At 43.6% G+C, this 24,823-nt stretch overlaps 1 long non-coding RNA gene across 2 annotated transcripts; it reads right to left on the reverse strand.

The window, feature by feature from the left end:
• Window positions 1-1,305: 1,305 nt before the first annotated feature.
• On the reverse strand, window positions 1,306-4,105 carry LOC123387749. 2 transcript variants are annotated; one of them, XR_006602241.1, is made up of 3 exons: window positions 3,836-4,105; window positions 1,906-2,135; window positions 1,306-1,625 (listed from the first exon to the last, which is right to left on the reverse strand). It is a non-coding gene; the product is annotated as an uncharacterized LOC123387749 (long non-coding RNA). The 2 variants fall into 2 exon arrangements; XR_006602242.1 differs by lacking the exon at window positions 3,836-4,105 and adding an exon at window positions 3,560-3,818.
• Window positions 4,106-24,823: the final 20,718 nt, after the last annotated feature.

The raw sequence follows: 24,823 nt of genomic DNA on the forward strand, positions 1-24,823 counted from the left end.
CAGGGGAAAGCCTGCGAGGGCCTGTGTCCCCAGGATCACTCTGAAATGGGACTGGTTTCTCGGAGATCATTAGTGCTCCTCTGTCATGGCCCCAGGTCAGACCCATCCCGGCTTATGTTATGACAGCTTGTGATATTTGTTGGCTCTGTTTTTCTCCTCGAATTGTCATCCTGTCTTCCTGAAGTGGAGGAGGAGGAGTGAAGGTGTGAAAGAGGCCAGAGGAAAAGACTCCGGTGGGAGATCATTGTCCTGCAGGGCCCAGAGAGGGACTGCTCCCCACAGGTATCTCCAATCTCCTCGGCACTTCTACCGCCCTGAGGCTTTGGCCCGTTCCCCTGGGGGGAGGTGGATTTTTCACAGTGACTCATCTTGTCCCTGACTTGGGGCTTTTAACACTCTCTTAATTCCGGCCATTGTTCCATTTCTTTTAATGTACCCTAAACAGCCCATCTTTTGCTTTGGTTCTTTTCACCTTGCTGGTGCTTGTAGATGGAATGATCGTTCTTGATTTATGAGTTAGCTAAGCTCTATAATTATTTCTTCATCTTTACTCATGGCTTCTTCCATCCCTTAATCACTCTTGTTTTTCCCTAGACTGTCACTTTCTTTATCCTTGTCTGATAATGAGGCAGCCGCTGCCGCGTCCGGTTCCTGTTCTGAGGACTGCGCGTCTGAAGAGGGCAGCTAATGTGCCAGGACCCGCCTCTGCCCCTTGTGTTATGAATCAGCTCTCCTGACCATTCAGCACTGAACACTTTCTTGATTTCAGCCCTTGTGTTTACTGAAAGTGCATCAACCACGCAGTACCATAGTCCATCTCCTTCTCTCTCTGTCAGTGGATGGAAGGGTTTGTTTTTGATCTATGAATGTATTTATTTACAGAGGCTTTCTGAAGAAGACTCTTCACCACGTCGATTTTAGATGCTTTTCTGAATTCATTGTTGCTGAGGGAAGGCAGGACCAGATGTCGTGAGGTAGAGGCGGCCACGCTGGATGGAATTTCTGGCAGCCAGGGTTCAAATCCCGACTCACCCCTCTCCCCCTTCCTAGCTAAGTGGTCTTGGGCAAGTCACTTAACACACTTAACTGGTAAGAGGCCTCACTCATCACATGGAACAGCCGTCACCCTGGCCACAGTGTGGTCGCAAAAGTGGGAGGAAATGGCATGCAGGAGCCCAGCACGGAGCACATATCCAGTTCACATGCATCTTCAGGACACGCGCGAGGCTGTCTCTTTTTCCCGGTGATTCCCAGACTTGTGTAGCTTATAGACTGCAAAGATCTCAGAATGTATTTCAATGAGCCTAAGTTTGCCAACTTTTTATTTTGCTAAAGTAGGACAGAATAAAAAAAAAGCAAAAAAACACAACTCACCTCCATATATTTTCACTAACTCTCACAAAAGAATATTTGAAAACAAAAAGTAACAAGGACATGGTTTACGAGTGAGACGTGGAATACGTTTGGTGTTACAGAAACCTCTCTGTATCGTTCCTGTTTCTCTAACCTCACCAGGGATGCGTGAAAACTCGGTTCACAGATCAGCGTTTGGGAGCTGTCCCCTTCCACGGCTCAGGCTCAGAAGGGTTCTCCAGATTAGGGTTTCCTGCTGTGGACATGGCACCCTGAGGTGGGGAGGAGGACAGGTGAGTATGAGGGAGCAGCTCATCTTCTGGTATGAAGTTTAAAGAAGCACTGAAGTGTGATTGCCTAGTCCGGGGACCTTGGCACAAGGAGAGACACCAGCAGGTGGGAGAAGTGGATTGTTATGATACAAAGTATGCGGGGAGGGTGGGGCAGAACATTTCATGTCTGAGTTCCAAGTAAAATAATGGCTGTATCTGCATTTTGGGTCTAAAAAAAAAAAAAACCACAAACAGATGCAAGTAAACAATGAAAACTTACCGAGTCTGGTGGCTGAAATGTGCTTGGACTCACGATGATTTCACTCTGACCCTGTTCCAAATCACTTGTGGGTTTTCTGACAGCCCCCCCCCCCGCCTCCAGAATACTTTAGGGTTGAAGTATTCCATATCTGGTCGAAGTGCAGAGGTGAATGGTTTTTGAGAAGTTTGAGTTAACTCGGCTCAGCTGGTTTTGCTTAGGGGCGTGTGGAAAAATCCTTGTTCCTTTTCCTAAGAGAAAAAAAATCATACACACACACAGACACAGATATGCATATCATTCGGGGGTCTTTTTAAAGTTGGGTAAGCTTGGGCGCCTGGGTGGCTCAGTGGGTTAAAGCCTCTGCCTTCAGCTCAGGTCATGATCTCGGGATCCTGGGATCGAGCTCCCCATCAGGCTCTCTGCTCAGCATGGAGCCTGCTTCCCCCTCTCTCTCTGCCTGCCTCTCTGCCTACTTATGATCTCTGTTTGTCAAATAAATAAATAAAATCTTAAAAATACCAAAAAAGTCGGGTTAGCTCATACGCAGGTAAAAACCAGATAGAAAGCCTTAGCAGACAACATCTGAACTTCAATGACTGACTGATGTCTGGAAGCAGGGGCGGAGCAGGCCCACGACGTCTCTGTGTCCACGAGGGAGCACACTGCCCTGTGCTTGGGGCTGCTTCTGACACCCCCCCCCAGTACTGCTGACTTTGCAGAATGAAGATCAAGGCCACTTACTATGTGCTGGGTGCTCTGCGGGGCGCCTGGTTTGGATCATCTCCTTCAACCCTCACACAACCCTCTGAGCTAAGCATTTTAGAAGGCCCATTTTCCAGATGAGAAAACGGAGGCTTACATAGCTGTAGGCAAAGTTGTTCAAAGTTGCAGCAGAGCGGATGAGTGGCAGAGCTGGGATAGAAACGCAGGCCCTCCCCACTGGTGTTTCAGCCGCGAGAATGGTTAGCTCCTAAAGTCTTTGGTCTGGCGTGAGTGGGAAGAAATGAACTTGAACTGTGCCTTCTGAGATAGCATTTGAGCAAGGAGGCATCGTCCCACCACATACGCGCACACGTACTCTTTAAACTCTCCAAAGAACTCCGAAAGCACATAGCATTTCTCCCCTTCCTTTGAGAAGGCAACCTCGGAAACTCTCTGGATAACTTAGCGGTATTAGCAAAAGCCTTATGCTTTTTTGACCCAGAAACGGCCCCACTCGGAACTGGTCCTGGAACCAGTATGCTCCAGGTTTCTCCAGCCTGTGGGTACAAAGTGGGCGGCTCAAGTGTCGCCTCCTCCAGTGGTGGGGGGGTGCTGACCAGCCCTACTGACGTGTCTCCCCCGTTCTCCTCACCCCTCCGCATCTTCCTCCAAAGCACCCACCTCCGGGTGAAATGACAGCACAGAGCTGTCACGGAAGGGGCGTCCTGTGATAGCTGGGATTTTTCTGTTTTGCCCCTGCTTAATCCCCAGTGACTAATAGAGCGTCTGACTCACTGAAGGCCGCCACAAAGGTTCACGCAGGAGTGAGTGAGCTCGGTTGCATAAATATCTCGGATCTCAAAATTCTGCCTGTCGGGGAGCAGATCTGGGCTCTTACAAATGTCCCAGTCTCCCACTCTGCTAAGACTCCCCTTCCCATCTCCATAAGTTGGTCCTAGACATCACTTACCATCCGGCACTTAGGTGGAAGGGGACCCTCAGTCGTGTCCCTAAGACCAGAGTCTCAGATCCTGGTCTCTCTGACCGCCTCTGAGAGCCACTTCTGCCGCATCACCTGGACCTGCTGTCCCCCCGGAGCCCCTGGTGCTGTCTCCTCTTTGAGATATCACGTTGCTGCTGTTTGTGGCAGGACCAGAGAGAGGCTCACTCCTCAGCCGGCAGCCCACCCTAAGTGGCCCTATGCAAACAAACCTCTGTCCATTTGCACCGGCAGTGAGGCACTCACATTTTTGCCAAGTTTTTTCGGGGGTGTTCTGCGGCAGAGTTGCGGGGGTCCCGACACTCTACAGCCCTTCTCCTGCGCCCCAGCAAGCAGACTTGGCACAAGCATCTCCAGCCTCCATCTCCAGCCTCCCGGGCTTGCCGACTGCAGGGGGAGCCTCCTCCTCTCTAAGCCCAGCCCCCGCAGCTGACTCCTTCAGCCTGTGAGATCCCTTCTGTCATCCAGCAGGAAGTCAGGCAGTGAGAAGGGCCCAGGGCAGGATCAGAATTAGAGTCTGTGGTTGGTGAAGGGGGTGAGAGGAGAGGCAGAGGCCCCACCCCCTGCCCTGAGAAGGCCCGCCCCAGGGCAGGGGCCTCCCTCCCTGCCTATTCCTTTCAAGGCAGGGTTTTTTCCCAGCAATCCGGACTCAGTTTTGTTGTTTTCTTTAAATCGACTTTATTGAGGTGTAATTTCCATACTGTAAAATGCACCCATTTTAAGCGCACCCTTCAGAGTTCTGACATACATATAAACCTGATAACCCGGATCTAGAAAATTTCCACACCCTAAAAAGTTCTCTTGAGGGAACCTCCTACACTGTTGGTAGGAATGCAAGCTGGTGCAGCCACTCTGGAAAACAGCATGGAGGTTCCTCAAAATGTTGAACATAGAGCTACCCAGTGACCTAGCAATCACACTACTGGGTATTTACCCCAAAGATACAAATGTGGTGATCTGAAGGGGCACATGCACCTGAATGTTTATAACAGCAACGTCCACAATAGCCAAACTATGGAAAGAGCCTAGATGTCCATCAACAGATGAATGGATAAAAAAAGATGTGGTGTATAAATACACAATGGAATACTATGCAGCCATCAAAAATCCAAAAATCTTGCCATTTGCAACAACGTGAATGGCACTAGAGGCTATTATGCTAAGTGAAATAAGTCAATCAGAGAAAGACAATTATCATATGATCTCACTGATATGAAGAATTTGAGAAATAAGACAGAGGATCATAGGGGAAGGGAGGGGAAAAATGAAACAAGATGAAACCAGAGAGGGAGACAAACCATAAGAAACTCTTAATCTCAGGAAACAAACCGAGGGATGTTGGAGGGGAGGGGGCAGCAGGCATGGGGTGGTTGGGGATGGACATTGGGGTATGTACTATGGTGAGTGCTGTGAACTGTGTAAGACTGATGATTCACAGATCTGTACCCCTGAAACAAATAATACATTATATGTTAATAGTAAAAAAAAAAAATTCCTTTGAGATTGCAGCCAATCTCCCCCACCCATCCCACCCTGCCCCAAGTACTAGTTAGTTTTCTATCCGGTTAGTTTTACCTGTTCTAGATTTTCATACAAATGGAACCATATTGGGTGTACTCTTTTCTGACTGGTTTCTTTTACTTAGGATATTTTTGAGATGCTTGTACATTGTTATACACATCAATAGGTCATTTCTTTCCATGGCTCAGTGATATTTCATGGTCTGGATTTACCACGGTTTGTTTATACATCCACCTGTTGATGGACACTGGGACTGTCCCAGTTTTGGGCTTTTGTAGATAAAACTGTTATGAATTTTTGGTACTAATATTTTTGGTAGACATGCTTTTTTTTTTTCTGCACCTGGAATTGCTAGTCAGACAGACAATGAACATTTAACTTAATAGAAACTGCCTATTTTCCAAAGTGGCAACATAGGGAGGTTTGGTCAAAATCCTTTCACTGGCTTTATATAAGCCTTTATATAGGCTTTCTTATATAAAGAAAGCCTTTTTTAAAAAATATAGGTTCTGCCTTTTTTTTAATAATTCAAATGAAATCATCCAACAAATACACCCATTTATAAATTTTCAAGGATGTTCATTGCAGTCTTGTTTAGGAATTGTTTTTAAAAAATCCTGGAAATGATCCAAGTGTCAAAAACTAGCAGACCGCCGATTCTAGGACTGGGGCAGGAAATACACAAGTATCCTTGGTAAGCCAAGGATCATTTTGTCGGGCCAGAAAGTAAGAATGCGCTCAACGAAACAAACAAAGACTGCACCCACAGTGGTCACATTGCAGAGAAGAGGCACAGAAAGAACTGCCGATTGGCTAAAGGTGGAACAAAATAGAGTAGTATTGGATTATAACCCAGAGTATAAAATAACTATCCACAAGCCCATACTGATATAAGTGATTGAATAAGTAAATAAGTGGAGAAGAAGAGACCTATCTGTCATGCAGAAGAATTTCAAATAATTCATGTAGATACTTTGTCCCCAAGGCGGGGCAGCAGACTCCTCGCTCCAGAAATGTGGGCTTCACAGACTGACTTTCTTCCAAAGAGTAAGGCAGAGGAAAGGGGGAAAGGGGGAGAGAAACTGACAGTGGAAAAACACGACAAACCCAAGTCCAGCTGGTGGACCAAGGTCAACACCAGTAGTGATGAGTCATGTGGATAGTGTGTATCCTTAGTACAATGAGATGAAAATGGTAGTTTACTTCCATGGTCTTCCTTCTCAAAATATAACCTCAGTCGAATCATGAGAAAAACATTGCATAAATCCCAATTGAGATGCATTCTACAAAGGATCAGATTAGACTTCTCAAAACTGTCAAGATTGTTACAAACAAGGGAAGTCTGAGAACTGTCACAGTCCAGACGAGCCTAAGGAGACATGATGACAAAATGTAATATGGTGTCCTGAATGGGATCCTGTAACAGAAAAAAGATATTACATAAAAACCAAGGAAATCTGAATAAAGTGTGGATAATGATGTTATCAATGGACATTCACTAATTGTAAAAAATTGTTCCATACTAAGGTAAGATGTTAATAATAAGGGAAACTTATTTGAGTGTGAGGAATATGAGAGCTCTCTGTCCTATAAACTATAATCTGTGTATATTCCCAATTGTCTTGTCAATTAAAACCATTCAAAAATAAAAAGTTTGGGGCACCTGGGTGGCTCAGTGTGTTAAGCCTCTGCCTTCAGCTCAGGTCATGATCTCAGAGTCCTGGGATCAAGCCCCATGTCGGGCTCTCTGCTCATCAGGGAGCCTGCTCACCCCTCTCTCTCTGTCTGCTGCTCTGCCTACTTGTGATCTCTCTCTCTCTGTATCAAACAAATAAATAAAATCTTAAAAAAAATAAAAGTTTATTTAACCTACCCTGCCCCCAATAGCGTACTACTTAAATAAATTATAGTAGTTTCATAAATTGGAGCATATGACAGCTTTTAACATAGATGCAATAGATAATTATGTGTAGATATAGAAAGATATTTTCAAAACGTGGGAGTGGGGAAAAAAGTCAGGACCAGAAGAGTATGGATGTCATAATCCCATTACAAAATACATATGTACTTGGGAACAGTGGAGAGCGCTAAGTCAACCCTTAAGAGAAATTATCTCTAGATGGTAGCATTTCCAGTTGTTTACTTTTTTTTTTTTTTTGCTTACTTATATTTTCTCATTTGTTCATGGTAGCTCAGTGTAAAAATATGATGCAATAGACAGAATTCAAGATGACCTCCAATGACGCTTGTGTAATTTCTTTCTCCTGAGTGTGGGTGGGACGTGTGAATATGATGGCCACCATTCCTTTGAGAGGTTACATTATATGGCAAAGGTGAGGGGATTTTTTGCAGTTGTAATTCGAACCCCTAATCTGTTGACTTTGATTTAATCAAATGGAAGCTCATCTTGGGTGGGCCTGACCTAAACAGGTGAGGCTTTTAAAGTGTCTTGGACCATCCCTGAGACCAGAGAAGATCCTACTGGTCTTGAAGAAGCAGGTGCAAGGAACTGAATTCTTCCAATAACCACAAGCTTGGAAGAAGACCCTGAATTTCAGATGAGACCTCAGCCCTGGCTACATTGCACCCTTTTGAGCCCCTGAGCAAAGCACCCAGCGAAGCCATACCCAGATTCCTGACCCACAGAAACTTCAAGGTCATAAATGGGTGTTGTGATAGTTTGTCGTGCAGCAATAGAAAATCAATAGAGATGGTAATGAACAACAAAAAATGAAGAAAAAGGCAACTTAGGACAAATAGAATAAGATAGTTTCACTTCCAAATGAACAAAAAATGCCATTTTTATCCAGCTTTTTGGACCTATTTGTTGGGCTCTTGCCACTCACTTTTTATGGTTTCTAACTCTGAAGTCTTTCAAACGATGTAGGCAAAGTTGTTTGTATTTCATGACAATGAATTTATCATACCAAATGTGATGGATAACAGGACAAATAGTCTTAAACTGTACCTTGCTGTCATCCAGTAAACTCAACTGAACAGGAAATCACCCCGCTGTGAAAAATGAAGGCAGAGAAAGCTGTTTGGAAGTCTGCTCCTCCCCACCCTCCACAAAATGAAAAAATAAACCCTCTGTTTTTTTTTCTAATAATACAAAATCATTATTTAAAAAATCTAAGCATACAAACAAAATGGAAGGACATGCTTCCAGGAAAGTCAGTTTCAAGATTAAGAACTCACTGAGAGAAGGACAGTGTGTGAGGAACATTAGCTTGTGTATGTGAGGATGGAGAAATGGTGCAAGTCCCTCATGGATGCTGAACTCGTGACCCCGAGATCAAGACCTGAGGTGAAATCAAGAGTCATGACGCTTAACTGGCTGAGCGACCCCGGTGCCCCCACACAAGTGGTTTTATGGCTCAGATGCTGCTTTGTTTGTTAAGTTGGGATGAGATGGGAGTTTGAGAAAAAATGAAGTGGGAAGCGGGTGGTCCCGGAAGCCTCCTCTCACCGGGGTTGACATTCATTTGGGTTTTCCCACGCTTGGGGCAGGCTTGCCCTGTGGCCTAAGCAGACTGGGGGGCCCGTCCAGGCTGGGAGGTTGCTGTCATTGGAGACATCAACTGCTCAAGTGTCCTTTGGACGGTAGAAGGAGCAGAAGAGGAAGCTATCTTTGAGGTGTGATTTAAAAGGTGGTGATAAAACTCCGACTACTTCAATGACTCAGTTTCCCTGTGCTCTCACTCACCATTAAAAGATTCATCTCTGGGCGCCTGGGTGGCTCAGTGGGTTAAGCCGCTGCCTTCGGCTCAGGTCATGATCTCAGGGTCCTGGGATCGAGTCCCGCATCGGGCTCTCTGCTCAGCAGGGAGCCTGCTTCCTCCTCTCTCTCTCTACTTGCCTCTCTGCCTGCTTGTAATCTTTCTCTGTCAAATAAATAAATAAAATCTTTAAAAAAAAAAAAAAAGATTCATCTCTGTGGGGATGTTGAAGGCCTTTCTCTCTTCAAGAAGCCCTTCATAGATCAGATACCCATGGGAGACATAATAGAGGGATGACCCTTCAGAAAAGACTGGATAGAACCAGTAGATAGCAAGAGAAAGGTGGAAAGGGGAAAAGAAAGAAATAAGTGGTCCAATTCCTGGAAAAGGTGACAGAGACAGCCTTTACGTCTTCCGTTTGGTATATATAGAAGACACAACGTGTGGTCACGCCACACTCCCGTATCTGCCTCAGACACTGCTAATGGACCTTGAGGCCCTTGCCCACTGGCCTTCAGCATCCTCTCCAACACAGCTGCTCAAGGTGCTTTTACCAGGCAGCTGAGGCAGGCTGGTGAGGGGAAGCCTCCCTGTCATGAAACCAGATCCCCGCCAAGCCATGGCTGCTTGGGATGAGCACTTGGAGAGGTCATTTCGAAATGCGCGACAGTAAATGAGCTTTTGGGCCCCGAGGACTAGTGTTAAGATAACGTTGGTGACCACCTGAATGGTGCTTATGATACAATGTCATCTCATTTGGGGAGCCTGGGTGGCTTAGTCGGTTGAGTGGCAGAGTCTTGATTTGGTTCAGGTCATGATCTCAGGGTCATGGGATCGAGCCCCGTGGCCAGGCTCTGTGCTCAGTGGGGAGTCTGCTTGAAGTCCTCTCTCTCCCTCTCCCTCTGCTCCTTTCCCTGCTGATGTGCGTTCTTTCTCTCTCTCAAGTAAATAAATCTTAAGAAAACCCAACAATATGATCTTATTGAATCTTACAAAATTCAATGAGTAAACAGATGAGAAAAGGCTTCAGGTAGTATACGGTGGTCCTGGGATCGCCACCTGAGCCTTTTTACACCTCGAGCTCATTTTCTTTCCACCCCGCCCCCCAAGAGCCTGGCTCAGGCACAGCTGTCACAGATTAATTAATGGGGGTCACGGTAGAATAACAGTACAGGAGTAAACAACATGGCTTCGCCCCTACCAGCTCCTCCCTGGATACAACCCAGATAAAACTCATCACAGATAATCCATCCTCATCTTTCTGAACGCTATGAGCCTGAAAACACTGAAACTTAAACAATTCATAAATACATTTTTGTTTAAAAAATGCACACTATTCTTGGGACACCTGGGTGACTCAGTTAGTTAAGCGTCTGCCTTCAGCTTAGGTCATGATCCCACCGTCCTGGGATCGAGTCCTGCATTGGGCTTCCTGCTCAGTGGGGAACCTGCTTCTCCCTCTGTGTGCCACTCCCCCTGCTTGTGCTCTTTTCTCTGACAAGTAAATAAATAAAATCTTAAAAAAAAAATGCAAACCATTCCAAAGTAAAAGTAAGTCTTCCTTCACTCATCCTTACTAACCCTAAAACACTTTTTAAGTTCATCGTTAACAGTTTGCCATACATGCTCCCAGACATTTTTTTCTATGCATTTATACACATATAAATCTAAATGTTCAATATATGGGGTTTTGAACATATACCAATTGTATTTTATTATATATATTGTTCTATGACTTATTTTTTCACTTCACAGTATCTTGGAGAGCTTTCCATTTAAGTGTACATAAATTTACTTTATTCTTTTAAACTGCTACCCAGTATTCAATAGTATGTGGCATTGTTTTCTTACCACCAAAGGACATTTATGGTATTAACAGTTTTTCAGTTTTATACACGGTCCTGCAGTGAAGAATATTGTAATCACAGCCTCTTGTACATGACTGAGTATCTCCCTGGGATTAGAGACCTAGAATTGAAATTGCTGGGTTAAAGAGTGTGTATCACTTATATTTCGAAAGATGCTGCCAAGACAACCCCCAAAGTTGGTACCTTTACATTTCTACCAACAAGATGTGAGATTAGCCCTTCCCCCTATCCTTGGCCACCCTGGATATTATTAATCTTGAAAATCCTAACCATCTGGCGGGTAAACAGTGATATCTTATTGTTTTCATTTGTATCTCCTTATTATTAGTGAGATGGAACAATAAACTTTTTTTTAAGTTCATCTCAATAAATCTCTCAGAAAGTGTTGATGATCTCTCCCTAAAATTCTCCCTTTCCTTGGTTTCTGTGACCGTCCACAGAACAGTCCTGGCTTTGCTTCTACACCTCTGGTCACTCTCAGTCTCCATCCCTAACTCTTCCCTTTCCACCTGGCTTTACATTTTGATGTTCCTCAAGGCTCTGTCTCTCTCCCGCCATCCTCCCAGCACACAGATCTCTCAATCTACATCCTTTCCCCAGAATATATCATTCAGGCCCATTCGGACTTCAGATATTGCCTGAACATCCATGACTCTCAATTTTTACCTCCATTCTCTCCTCTCCTCTTGCTCTGACCTGTCTATTCCACATCTTTCCTTGGGTAGGTCAAGAGCATGTTAAATCACCATTCCAAAACTGAACTCAAGATTTTATTCCCCCAAACCCATCCTTCTCTAGGTCTCCCAACTCATGGACTAGCTACCAACTTCTGGTTGCCCCAAAAGAACTGTAGGAGTCTTCCTTGATGATTTCCTTGTCAATGATTCTGGAATCCAATCCGTTTCAAGTCCTTTTGGCTTTATGTTCTAGATATCTCTGGAAAGTGTCCATTTCTTTCCATTTCTACCGGCTCCATCTCCCTAGATCTTTGGTGATGGTTTCCTCACTGGCTGAATCTATGCTTGACCTTGGGCACGGTGTGCTCTACAATATGACCAAAGGGATTTCCAAAAGGCAAATCTGACCACGTCATTCTCTTATACAAAGATACCACCACAAACTTGCTAAACACAAAATTGTTTATAATTGTTGAAAGGAAGAAAGGTAGAAAAAAGAAAGGAAAAAATAACCTAAAATATACAACAATAACAGTTGGTTAACCACATTTAGTTCATCCATTTGATGGGACAATATGCAGTTGTAAAAAAACAAGTACGGTTCTAGCAAATGTTAAGTATCAGATAATTGCTGTTATTTAAAATTTAGAGCAGTGTCGCCCAATAGAAATATAATGTGAGCCTCATGTAGAATTTAAATTTTTCTAATATCCACATAGAAAAGTAAAAAGGAACAGATGAAGTTAATTTTAATAATATATTCTATTTAATCCAATATATGAAAATATTTTCATTTCAGCATGTAATTAATACAGAAATCGTTAATGGGGTATTTTACATTATTTTTTCACACTCTTTGAACTCCAGTGTATTTTACACTTATCACGGGTCTCAATTCAGACACTAAATTTTCATCAGAAATACTGATCTCAGGGTGCCTGGGTGGCTCAGTGGGTTAGGCCGCTGCCTTCGGCTCAGGTCATGATCTCAGGGTCCTGGGATCGAGCCCCGCATCGGGCTCTCTGCTCAGTGGGGGGCCTGCTTCCCTTCCTTTCTCTCTGCCTGTCTCTCTGCCTACTTGTGATCTCTCTCTGTCAAATAAATAAATAAAATCTAAAAAAAAAAAAAAAGAAATACTGATCTCTAAAGATTTAGATTTCATGAAATTTACGTTAAAAAGTAGGTTTACATACCCATATTATTCTAAACATAAACAAAAGTTTTTCAGTAACTGAATCGAGGACCAGCTTTAAAATATAAATGTAAGTTAATCTAAATTAAATTAAATTAGAAATGTAGTTCTTCAGTTGCAATAACCACATTTTTAGTGCTCAGTTGGCACACACGGCCGGTGGCTACTGTATTAGGTAACAGGCTACAGAATAAGGGAGAGATCGCAAGTTCCCTCATTCATTTATAAGCTTTGCAAATTTTATTATAAAAATACTTCAAAGGATAAAAAATACAATAGCCCAAGCTCTCTTGGGAATAAATGCTAAATAAAATATTAGCAAATTGAATCAAGCCATATTTTAAAAATCCTCATAGCCAAATAGGGTATATTTAAGGAATGCAAGAATGGTTCCTTCTTGCATTTTTTTTTTTTTTTTTTGCACAAAGTATCCATTCACAATCGGTATAAAAAATAAAATACTTACAAGTAAACTTAACAAAAATGGATATTTCATAAGAAACTGTAAAACCTTGCTAAAGGACATGAAAAGAGACTTGAAAAATAGAGGCACACTCCATGATCCTGGGAGGAAAAACTAAATATTGGTAAAGATCTGAAGTCCTCCAAAATTAATCTGTAATTTTCTTTAATTGATTAATTTTTTAAATCTGTAATTCTGATGTAATTCCAACCCAAACACCAAAAGATAACATATGTTGGGTAGGGGGAGATGGCTAGTTCATTTAAAAAGAATTTTGGGGGTGTGAAGGGCCTTTGGTAATATGGTAGTAAGTCCCAAGTCATGGAGGAAATGATTGACAGGTTTGACTATTTTGGCAGACACTACTGGTTACCAGCGAGATGTAAATAAAAATCTGCTGGGGACTACTGGGAAAGATTTTCCTTCCTGATGAGATAACAGATCTGTGAGATGAAAAAAAAATTTTGTCCTCATCCTCTGCCTTGCTATTTAGACTATGAGACGTAAGATTTGAAGATGTCACAGCCTTCTCATCTTATGAGGGGAGACCCTGCCAGCACATTATAGCTGGCAAATCTGAGGGACGTCCATAAAGAGACGGATGGGACCTCTGAACCCCCACACTGATTCTGGGACCACGAACCCCTGGATCTCAGGTTAATTAAATAGTTAATATTTTCTGGCTTAAACCCCTGTTACTTGACTTTCTGTTACCTTGGGCCGATACAAATATATAAAAGCAAAAACTCTCCATGGCAGGGGTATCTGGGTGGCTCAGTGGGTTAAAGCCTCTGCCTTCGGCTCAGGTCATGATCTCAGGGTCCTGGGATCGAGCCCCGCATTGGGCTCTCTGCTCAGCGGGGAGCCTGCTTCCTCCCTTCTCTCTCTCTGCCTACTTGTGATCTGTCAAATAAATAAAATCTTTAAAAAAAAACAACCAAAAACCTCTCCATGACAAAAGACACAATGAACTAAATAAGAAAAAATAATTTCAACATAGGTGTTCAGGTTAATATCCTTAATATATTAAGGATTTTTACTAACCAATATAAGGAAGAAAAAAGAGAGAGAGAGAGAGAGAATACTTCAGTGAAAGAAAATGGGCAAAGAACATAAACAAGAGTTCATAAATTAAATTAGATGACAAATAGAGAGATAAAAACACGCTCAGTCTCACCAATAATCAAAGACTTACAGATTGAAACCACAGTAAAATACCATTTTCGGCCGTCATATCGGCAAAGATAAAAAGGAGTGAGAATGGCCAATGCAGGAGACAGCGTGAACAGTCATCCTAACTCATACACGTTAGTGAAATGGAAATTGGTACAACTTTCTGTAGAGCAATTTGTGAATATAAATCAAATTTAAAAAGATGTATGCTATTTTTGAAATTATTTTTATTAACATGTTGTATTATTTGCCCCAGGGGTACAGGTCTATGAATCATCAGGCTTATACACTTCCCAGCACTCACCATAGCCCATACCCTCCCAATGTCCATAACCCCAACCACCCCATCCCTACCTCTCCACCCCCAGCAACCCTGTTTGTTTTATGAGATTAAGAGTCTCTTATGGTTTGTCTCCCTCCCGATCCATCTTGTTTCATTCTTTCCTTCCTTACCCCCCAGCCTCCCCACCCTGCCTCTCAAGATATATCCTATTTTTCACAGCAATTTTCCTTTTAGGAGTTTTTTCAAAGGGAACAATCAGCCATGTAGCAAAGATATGTATACAGTGATGTTTAGTAGTAACAGGAAGTAATAGGAAAATAATAGTTAAAGAAATTGGGACTCACGTTTCCAACAATAGGTGATTAAATAACTTCTGACATTCATTCAACGGAATGGAATTCAAGGTAAACATGAAGAAAGATGGTTCAGTATATGTATTGACATGCAAGACGCTCGTGATCTATTGATCGGCAGTAAAAAGCAGGTTACAAAACACGATGTGTTATGATTCTGTTTATGTAAATGTGTTTATATATACATGAACACTTGAAGGATTTATTTTTTAGTAAAAGTGGCTATCTTTAGGAAGTGGAATTAGGAGGGAAACTTTATTTTTCTGTATTGGATGAATATTTTATAAATCAGAAAAACAAACTGGATTCCAGTTTAGGAAATAAAATGTTTCCAGAATAATACGCAGGGATGTACAAAGACATATATGACATATTGCTAAGTGGAAAAAGAGAATACAAGTCAATGCTGTAGTAAGGAGTTATTTTAAGTGTGGGGCTAATTTAATTGACAGTTATCTGGAAGGTTATACACCACAGCGTTAACAGTGATTATCTCTTGGGGTGTGTGGTGGAAATTTGAATGATTTTTATTTTATTGGTTATACTTCCCTTTTAAAAATATTTTTTAGAGATATTTGTATCGCTTCTACAGAAAAACGTTACTTTGGGGCACCTGGGTGGCTCAGTCGTTAAGCATCTGCCTGCAGCTCAGGTCATGATCCCAGGGTCCTGGGATGGAGCCCCTCATCGGGCTTCCTGCTCGGCGGGGAGCCTGCTTCTCCCTCTCCCACTCCTCTTGTTTGTGTTCCCTCTCTCACTGTGTCTCTCTCTGTCAAGTAAATAAAATCCTAAAAAAAAAAAGAAGGAGAAACACATTACTCTTGAACAACAAAGGAATAAAAGAGGGAAGAAAGGAGAGAGGGAGAAGGGATGGCAAACTAAGGCGAACTTGAACCCAGCCCTCTTGGAGGACAGCTAGGATCCTGAGAAGCCTACAAGGTGTGGGTTGATTTGATGACATTACAAACAAACCCTGACATTTATTTAATTTTTTTCTTTTGTCGTGCCACAAAGAATTTGAGGCAGCTCAAAAGAAAAGATACGATAAATCAGAAAATTACAAAGAAAAAGATATCAGGCTCAAGGAAAATAACAGCACGCTGGAACGACAGGAGGGGGGAAAGCACGCTTTGGGGTCATACACACTTAGGAAAGGTGAGCTCCCTCCTCCATTCCACTGTCCTTGGGGTCCTCTGCTTGCCCGGATGGAGACTTGTAACAGCTGGGCATCTGCACAGAGTGAGCTCACAAAGACGATAGTGCAGTAGGTACGCTGCCCCGCCTCTGATGACCCCTTTTGACCCCTTCTATGCCATAAAGGAGCTGGCAGTCTTGCAATTGATGGTGCTGGGGTGAACCTCTGGCCCACGAGGAGCAGGGCAGAATCTCTCTCCCAGACCTTCAGAACTGGGTCTGAGAGCTGGCCGCTGGGGGTGGCCACCCAGAGCAGAGCGCACCCCTTAGTTGGGGCCTTGGAGCTCATTTCTATTTTATAAGTCTCCTGGTACATTAAGAAATAAAGAAACAAGGTTACAAAAATGATGGTATATTTTTTAATGTTTATATTGGACAAATTAGTGCTTTGAACCCAAAAAATAAAGTGCCACGCATATGTTCTGTTCACAAGATAATTACAGGATTTATTAAAAATATTAATTCATGGTGCACTACAGGCGGTGTGGTCCAGAGCCAAAAGGGCCTGCGCCAACCTCCTGCTCCCCTCCCGCCATGTGCCCCTGAGGCTGTGAACTTGGGGATGAGCTGGCAGCCAGCAGACGTGGGGAGCTGCTTCTCCTGCTTCTCTCTCCTTTCCAGGGCTCAGTTCCAGGTCCTTCGGAGGCCCACAAACCTGGCCCCATGAGACACCTTCATATCCTTCCAGCGAGGTCCCTGCCCCTCCTTCACCAAACTCCGCTTGACGTGGATTTCTACCACCAGCCACCAAAAGAACTTTGCCAGGAACAACTTGCAGAGATCCCGGATTCTTATTTTTTCACAGGAGGTGTGTTTTGTTTTGTTTCCCTTGCACCGATATCCCCTCCCGGGGGAGAAAGGGAATTTTCAGCTTCCGTGGCCCTAGTGTGCAGCGAGTTCATGCATTTTCTCCCAAGGTGGAGGAGGATTGTTTAAAAGATGCTGAGTGGCAGGGAGAAGAATGTCACCTCAACATCCCTCCGCCACGCCGGGAGAGGTTTGGCTGAGTCTCAAGGACGTAGGTTCAGACAAGGGCGGGCCCGGCTGCCTTACTGAGAGCCAGATTCGTTTTCCCGATGCTGGGGAATGCTGGGGAACCGTGGGGTCCTGCTTCAAGCCCTCTCCTGGACCGGGTGGGTCCTAAACCTGGCTTCTGAGTGGGGAAGACAGCGAGGTGACAGCCCCCCTCAGGGGCTGCTTGGCTAACTCTATTTTGTGGAAAGATAGAACAGTGGAAGCTGGTTGCATTCATCTATATTATTTCCCCCATGGTTCCTATGGTGCCCAGCAGTGAGCCTTCCATAAAGCAGAGACGCTGCAGCTGTTTGTGGTCCCCAGGACTGTGGCAACGTAAAGCTTGTGTCCTTTGCTCTTAGCCCAGGCAGTTGCGGGAAAATGTTCCAGGACTCTCCTCCCCTCCTGTTGCAAACGGGAATCTATTCAGTTAGCCAACAAGTATTTCCTGAGCACCTACTTCGTGTGAGGCTCTGTCCAGGTGCTGGGAACCCAAGGGTGATGAGAGGTAGCCGTGGCCCCTTCTCTCCTAGAACACACATCTTTACATTCCACCTTTTACCACCTGCCCATCTCCTGCATATACATAATGGAAAAGCACACAAACAAGAGTGAATCATATCTTCTTTCTCTTGACTCACCAAAGAATACCAACCATATCATTCTAGACAGAGAGAGAGAGAGAGAGAGAGAGAGGGAGAGAGGGAGAGAAAGGGAGAGAAAGCTCTCCTTCTACTTGCCAGAGAGAAAACTCCCAGTTTTGTGGTAATCTCCCAGAACAAGGGGCCCATTTTTGTCGTTCCTTGTTCAAAAATCCCGTGTCCCCCACTCAGTGCACGCACACACATACATATGTTCCCCGCCCAGTTTACATTCATCCCATGTACAGCTGGAGAGCGCTGAGGTCTGCCTCCCACATGATACAGAACGGATTGGCAACTGGGACTGAAGGCGATAGAAATAAGCTATTGATCAAGGGTTATAGAAGTACAGCCACTGGGATCCCGTGATGCTTGCGAGCTGAGGGCAGCAGGAAAGTGTTACACAAATGCAATAACATTTATAACCCCAGGGCAAGTGCTTTTTACATGAAAATAAAAAGCTGATCCTCTGTTTAATTCTTTCCCCCTCCTTGGGCCAGCCTGGCCAAGTGCAAGGACAGGAGCTAAGCAGGGTCCCTCTGGATGGGTTGGCCTCTTGCTCTCTGGGTAAGTGACAAGTGACGGGATCTATTTCCCCCTGGCTGGTGCCTTCTGGTGGTGTGGGGAGTACCTGCCCTGTTTAAGCTGCTCTGGCAGGAGGGGAAGAAGTAGCCATGTCCTGCCATCCCGAGAGGGGCCCAGTCATGCCTCGGCCCCCTGGGTCTTCCTTGGTCAGCTCTGTGGATGTTGACTGGTCCTGTTGGGAGCTGAATTTTTCACTTGAATGGATGCTAGAAATCGCTCTTTCGAGCTTCATTCTGTGACATTTGTAAAAAGAAATTCTATTCTGGGGAGAAATAAATGGAGAGGAGAGACGGCTCTGGAGGTCCTACAAAGCAGTAAGCGAGGGCTGATGACTGAACTTGAGGAGCCCAGCTTTTTCTTCCCAAACTCACCAGACCACTGCTTTTTAACATGTGTTCCACAGGAATGTCAGTCCTATAAGTTCTCCATAAAAAAATGGGGTTTTCTGGTAAATGATTGGGAAAACGCTTCCTGTTGGAGGTTTCCTATTGTATCTTTGGAGATCTCTTATTGCATCTTTGCAATTTAAAGGCTCTGAAAAGGGGCGCCTGGGTGGCTCAGTGAGTTAAAGCCTCTGCCTTCAGCTCAGGTCATGATCCCAGGGTCCTGGGATTGAGCCTCTGCTTAGCAGGGAGCCTGCTTCCCCCTCTCTCTCTGCCTGCCTCTCTGCCTACTTGTGATCTCTCTTTCAAATAAATAAATAGAATCTTTAGAAAAAAAAAAGGCTCTGAAAAGTCCTGTAGTAGAGGAACAGTGTAAGTTTGCTTGAACAGCATCTCCCAGATTTACTTGACTGCCAAGCCATCCCTCCACTTAGAATTTCTTTCATCTTTTCCTTTTATTACTTAATGCCTACTAACAACACATTTTTGGGAAAATGCTGCCAAGCAAGGTACTTAGAAGGATATGATATATTGCCTGCCCTGTATTGTCGGCCTACCATGTGCAGAGTACTTGGACATGAATTATTTCTCACCACCAAAACAACTTGGCAAGTGTTATTATCCCTATTTCACAGATGAGAAAAACGAGGTTGAACATGGATACATAACCTGTCCACGGCCCCTCGACTAAGTAGTGGCTTTGCCAAGAGTCTCACATCAGCTGTTCTGATTCCAAACTCCACATTTTCCATTATACCATGTGTCTCCCTATGTGGAATAGAGACTTCTCTTTTTGCCAAAGCGAATTTAAGTTGTTCTTTTTGGGAGACCCTTGTCCCAGAATCCATTCATTTTTCTTTAAGCCTTGCCTGATTCATCTTTTAGCCGGGCAATAGCCCGTATCGCCTTCTCTGTGGCTCTTGGGGATTCCCATTAGAAAGCAGAGCCTTGGGCACCTGGGTGGCTCAGTGGGTTAAGCCGCTGCCTTCGGCTCAGGTCATGATCTCAGGGTCCTGGGATCGAGTCCCGCATTGGGCTCTCTGCTCAGCAGGGAGCCTGCTTCCCTCTCTCTCTCTCTCTCTGCCTGCCTCTCCGACTACTTGTGATTTCTCTCTGTCAAATAAATAAATAAAATCTTTAAAAAAAAAAAAAAGAAAGAAAGCAGAGCCTTAATCTAAGTAGCCATGGGCAGGAGTCCCAGTTTTGCCATTTACTATTTATGTGACTTGAGGCAATTTACCTAACCCCTCTATACCTCAGTTTTCTTATCTATAAAATTCTAAGTATGCACAGAACATCTGGTCTGGAATGCTTAGTAAATGGCAGCTGTTAAGTTTACTGTTAATAATCAAGAGCAAGGGGTGCCTAGGTGGCTCAGTTGGTTAAGCAACTGCCTTCAGCTCAGGTCATGATCCTAGCATCCTGGAATTGAGTCCCGCTCAGGCTCCCTGCTGGCAGGGAGTCTGCTTCTCCCTCGGACCCTCCCCCTTCTCACGCTCTCTCTCTCAAATAAATAAATAAAATCTTAAAAAAAAAAAAAAAAAAAAAAGCCAAGAACAAGACTTTGTCGGGGGGTGGTGGTGAAAAAAGCTTATTAGGAAAATTTCAGGGGTCCCTGTTTTAATCCCCCAACTACTCTGGTGTGATAAGAGACAGACATTTTTGTGTTGAAGATGAAAAAACTGCAACCCGGTAAGCCAGTGACTTTTTCAAGTGTATGGGTACCCAATAGCAGAACTGGGACCTGGGCTCCCAGTTTCCAGAAATTTAAGACACCCGATGTGTCAAACAGCTAAATGCCCCCTGAGAAGGCAGAGACATTTAGATTTAAGGCTTTGGGAGCTATTTCCAGCTCAAGTCCAATTAGCAATGAGGATAAAATGTCTCTGGAATTGTTAAGTTTGGTAAAAATAAATATAAGAAACTTTAATTTTAAAAATTAGACCCACAATTAGATTGGAAGTAGGGTGCACTTGTCTTACCCACTATATCATAATTTCCTTGTTTGTTTGCTTTTTCTGGTTGAATACAATTACTCATTACTCAGACCAAACCATTTTCTCTTTAAAACAACATTTTTGTAAATTGACTGAGGTTCTGATAACAGACAAACCTAAGATCTCTGTTAATGTTGTTAATGTTGTCATACTCTCGGTTGGTTTTGCTCTCTGATCTCTTTGGTTTTGCCTGGGCTGCTGAGGCGAGGACACTCCAGGATGAAACGAGCTGTGTTTAGGCACAGTTAGTCACAAAGCTTATGTTGGAGCATTTCAACTTGGAATGGGTCTGTTCCCATCAACCCACTGACGTTTATCAAAGGAAATGGAATATTCATCCAGATTGGAATTGGAATGAGTTTTTCTTTTCTATTAGATGAACAGTGACAACACAATGTACTTGGAAAAATAATAAGTTTGAGCTTTTGCTAATTGAGGAAGTAGTATTAAAATAAAGAGTGTGGTTCTGAGATCCATGCCTTATACTTTCGGGGAGTCAAAAGTCCCTAGTGGCTACTGGAAAATGCTTCTTGTTTTTTTAATTCTCACTTTCAATATATGAGGAAAACACAGTGTTCAGGTCCCAGCTTCTCTGTTAGCTCCATAGCTACCAACAATTCTTAGCCCAAAGTCCATAACCCGCTGCTACCCCTAATTGTATCCAGTAACTCAGATGCCAGGATGGTAGAAGTGGAGTTATTTTAAACTTAATTAATTCCTCTTTCTTTCACTTACAGCACCAGTTTTCAGTAAACTCAAATCTTTTGCAACTTTTTAAAAAGAATTTTTATTTATTCATTTGAGAGGGAGAGAAAAAGAGAGTGAGTGTAAGAGGGAGAAGCAGATTCCCCTCTGAGCAGGATGTCTGATGCGGGGCTCCATCCTAGGACCCTGGGATCATGACCTGAGCTGAAGGCAGATGCTTAACTGACTGAGCCACTCAGGCGCCCCTCTTTTGCAACTTCTGTCTAATTGGTTCTCTCCAGGCAAAGAGGGAAATGAGCATTATGTCATGTCCATTTCACAGATGGGAACACAGACTGTACCCAAAAGCTGTAAACAACCTTTCTCCCATCTCATAGTGCCAAAGAGATCTGGCTTGTTGATGTAATAAAGTGTAAAGCACAAGTGATCAACCTCTGTTTAGCCCTCACTCTATCTACAGAAATAACTAGAAATTGAGTCTAGTGTTTTTGAGTTCTGAGAGCCTTCAAACCATTTATTATTTTAGTAGATCTCTTAACACTTCCACCTATGGGAAAATCATATCCCATTTTAGAGGTGAAGCTAAAAGGAAAGGAAATTGGCCGGACTTAAAAGGAGGGAATACTCTCCAGGCCTTCTGTCTTTCTGTTCCCACCACTTTGGGGTGTGGTTCTCCATGTGTTCTAGCTCGGATGCACACAGCTGATTAGTAACACTAATGGGTGTCAGGTTCATCCAAAGAGCATGACCTCAGTATGTAAATTATTCAGCAATGAGGTTGATGTGACTATTTATAGGTCATAAATCAGTTATAAACTCAGAAATATGAGAACAGGTCCCTAAATAGAGAGGTACTTGTTACCTATCCAGGGCTTAATTTAAATATGCAGGGTTGAAGCCAGGCAAATTTCAAATCTGATACTCTTTGAATTGGGCTTTGGGAGAAGTGGATAGAGTAGGTGTTACTTATAACAAGAAACGAGGGCCAAGCCCAGGTGTGACAAGATAGATTTCTTTCTTGAGCAAGTCCCAAACATTTGGTGAGGGCTGCCTGATGCCCTAGTGGGAGAAGGGATCCGAGGCCAAGTTCAGGCTCTGGGAAACCCACCAGTCACGGGCGGCTATCCCTAGCTCGGTTACTTCATCCCCTTTACTCATTTGTGACAGATGTTTCATGAAAGAGAGGACACCGGGTCACACTTGTTCACCAAAATTGTCCCGCTGAATCTTATTTATTGATTCATTCCCTGTAACCGGTCAAGAAAGACGAAAGCAAATTGCTTCCTCTTAAAGATGAGTAGAGCATTGTAGGCCCTTTTCCAGACTGAGATGATGAAGAGGAAATAAGGACATTTTAAGGTCCAGCTGTGACCGGTTAGGTTGCTGGCTGGATTGGGGGCATCTCCTTGTCGTCATCGTCCAGAGGGGAGGTTTCCCTGCCACGCCTAGCTCCTGGGACTCTGTTCGCCTCTTTCTCTCATTCAGGATCCAAGTCGATCCGAGTGCACAATTACATCTTATTTCAGTGTGAAGGAATGCCAGGCCTGACAATATACGCTTGAGGTCACTCCTAAGCTATAAGTAGCTCCGGTCTCTTAGCCTGGATAAAGTCCTAAACGAGTCCCTTCCTTCGGTGCACGGTCCTTTCAAGGCTCTGACCCCTGGGATTATGATACCCATGGCTGCTTCTTCTCTCGTTCCTCTCTCTAGACTCACATCAAACAAACAATCACTCCTAGACCTTACTCTGGTCTCTGAAAAAATCAGGTCATGTCCTGTTTGGATGCCAGGCACACCCCTGTGGCTTTCTGTTCAGAACTGCACTATCTTTACAGTCCCTTGGTTCATCACCCTGCCTGCTGCCTCTGGGTACTCTGCTTCTCCTAGGCTTCATTCTCTAGCACTTGCTGGTCCCGGGGCTCAGTGACAGCCCTCCTTAGCTGGTCTGATTCAGCTCCTCTTCAGTGCAAAATCTCCCCCTTTTCTAAAAGAATTCTTGCTATCGCCATAACTTCCTTCCTGTTGTCCCTTGGAAAATCATCCTAAAATGGAAAATCATTTACATGGACGAAGAGCGTGTGTGTCAGAACTCATCCAAACTTCTGCAAGCATTATTTCATTTATTCCTAATAACAATATTGTTACCATCCCCATTTAATAGATAAGAAGACAGAGGCCCTTGAAGTGAATCATCTAGAATCTTGTATCAAGTGGTAGATGGTGAAATGACTTTGGCAATCTGATTCTAATTTATCATTTTATAGTATCGCCATGTGACAATTCAGAATCACATTTGCATAGGAAAGACAGTTACTGTCTTGTCTGCGAAATCGCCACTGCTTTCTTTCAGATTCATAGTAACCTTTTTGGGGCTCCTGGGTGGCTCAGTCAGTTAAGCATTAGAATCTTGGTTTCAGCTCAGGTCATGCTCTCATGGTTCATGAGATCCAGCTCTGTATCCGGTCTCCGTGCTCAGCGGGGAGTCTGCTTGAAAATTCTCTCCCTCTGCCCTTCCCCCGCTTTCTCTTTCTCTCTCTCTAATAAATAAATAAATCTTTTATAAAAACTAATGCAGAGTAACCTTTTTTTTAAAACCCCCTTATGATAAAAGACATGCTTATTACAGGATTCTCTAACCTTTAAAAACACCCAATGATTACATAAGTGTGTTTGCTTTGTGAAAATTTACTTATTTGTACAACTTGTGATTTGTGCACTTCTCTGTATGAATGTTATACTTTAATTTAAAAGTTTATATGAAATAGGGGCAGGACGCCTGTTTGAGCATCTGTCTTTCGTTAAGGTCATGATCCCAGGGTTCTGGGGTCTAGTCCTGTCTTAGGCTCCTACCAGGAGCCTGCTTCTCCCTTTGCCTACCACCCCCTTGCTTGTGCGCTCTCTCTTTCTCTGACAAATAAATAAATAAATAAAGTCCTAAAAAAAAAAAAAAAAAAAAAAGACAGGCACCTGGGTAGCTCAGTCAGTTAAGTGTCTTCCTTTGGCTCAGGTCATGATCTCAGGGTACTGGGATTGAGCCCCCACCCAGCTCCCTGCTCAGTGCGGACTCTGTTTCCGCCCTCTCCCTTAGCCCCCTCCCTGCTCACGCTGTCTCTCTCAACTAAATAAACAAAATCTTTTTTAAAGAGTTTATATAAAAAATACCCTTTATTTCTATTTAAACCTTTTATATAGGGTTTGTATAAAAGATACCCTTTATTTATATTTATAAAATCCCTTTATTTATATTTAAACTTAGGAAACACCTCCCGCTACCCTTTTAGAACTGCAGTGCAGTTTGTTAACAATTTTGGGAAAGGTGCAACAGCATCTAGTCAGGCTCAAATGTTCAGGAGTGGACGTACATTGCGCAAGTTGGGCCTGCAATGACTGACCCTATGTGTTTTATGTGATAGAGAGGTTGTAAAAAAACTTACTGGAATATTATTTCAGTAAAGGGAAGAGAACC

This window comes from Mustela putorius, unplaced genomic scaffold (genome assembly GCF_011764305.1).
Source record: "Mustela putorius furo isolate JIRA1106 unplaced genomic scaffold, ASM1176430v1.1 tig00003859_pilon_pilon_pilon, whole genome shotgun sequence".
NCBI lineage: Eukaryota > Metazoa > Chordata > Mammalia > Carnivora > Mustelidae > Mustela > Mustela putorius.